Source organism: Papaver somniferum, chromosome 5, assembly GCF_003573695.1.
Source record: "Papaver somniferum cultivar HN1 chromosome 5, ASM357369v1, whole genome shotgun sequence".
Lineage (NCBI taxonomy): Eukaryota > Viridiplantae > Streptophyta > Magnoliopsida > Ranunculales > Papaveraceae > Papaver > Papaver somniferum.
Window position 1 is genome coordinate 73,784,325 of NC_039362.1, and position 1,353 is coordinate 73,785,677.

Genomic DNA, 1,353 nt, shown 5'->3' on the forward strand with positions numbered 1-1,353 from the left:
TTAGCGACAATTTATATTTGTCGAGCAAATAATTTTGGCGGCCAAATATACTTTTGTCCGTGAAAATAATATTTTGAGTTAAGGACGTTATTTTTCGCAGCCTAAACTTCCATTTTGCGACCATAAAAAATTGTACACATCTTTGTATCATGAGTATTGATTGACCCAAAGTTAATTTTAATATAACTCATATAGCGTAATAATATGTGAACATTATGAAGATGAAGTGGTGCTTGGGAAAAAAATAAAAATAAATGAAGAAGATGAAGATGAAGTGGAATGGAAAAGTAGAGTTTATTAATTGAACCTTGTTTTCTTACATGATGACATTACCAGTGAGTGTAACAAAACTTCAAAAGGAACAAAAGCTTGACACGCTACAGTTCTTTAATTTGTATACATTCAAAGGAAAAAACTAGAAAACCAGTAGCAAAAGTAATTAAAATAAGTGGATGTTCAGTTCCAATATTCAAACTTCGATCAGGTTCAATTCCAATCTCAACCTTCGATTCCCCAACCTTCAAAATAATCAGAGCAATTAGATCAGACTGATCTCCCACTAATGTTCTAATTGCACGCCAAATTTGTAGGATTTGTGCGATTTGTCTGCGCTAGCATCTTAAAGGTTTTCTTTTCTTGTTCTGCAATAGTTACAAAACCAACCAAACGATTTATGTTATACCAACTTATTATATAGTTAAGAAAAAAGAGATTATGGGAAGCAAAATACCGTTGTATAAGACAAAGATGCAAATATAAACACAAACCATTGATAAAATATGGAGAACAATATCTTTGAACCAATCTTCATCGAATCCTCTTTCGTCTCCTCGTATCTTAATCTTCTATCTGTCATTATTCCTTCAAAAACTAAATCTTTGACGATGACACACTACTGTAATCAACCAGTAGAATTATGAATTAAAAGATGAGAAGAAAACTAATTTACTCAATCAACCGTAATAATTAGAGAAGAAACTGAAGTTTTGCTTCAAGATTGAGAGAGGAGATTGGAAAGTTACCACAGAGCGAGCACTTGAGAATGGAAACAAAAGATTAGGGCATTCTATATGTCTATGAGCAGACCGTAGGATTAGGCAAAAGTTACAAAAATTTATGGACAAGATTCACCTCTATAACCAACTCTTACACGTCTCTCCGTGGTCCACCATGTACAATTTGCAAGTTACAATTAACAACCTGTTTGGCGATCATTTTATATTGTCGCGAAATTAGAATTTTTCCGTCGAAATCATTTTTGGTCGCCTTTACAAAATATTTGCGACAACATCACTTCTGGTCTCCTGTACAAAAATTTAGCGACCAATTCAGATCAAGTTAGCTACGATAATT

General features: G+C 33.1%; 1 long non-coding RNA gene across 1 annotated transcript; it reads right to left on the minus strand.

The window, feature by feature from the left end:
* Nucleotides 1-275: 275 nt before the first annotated feature.
* Nucleotides 276-1,088, minus strand: LOC113277527. Its single transcript, XR_003324969.1, has 2 exons — nt 768-1,088; nt 276-641 (listed from the first exon to the last, which is right to left on the minus strand). It is a non-coding gene; the product is annotated as an uncharacterized LOC113277527 (long non-coding RNA).
* Nucleotides 1,089-1,353: the final 265 nt, after the last annotated feature.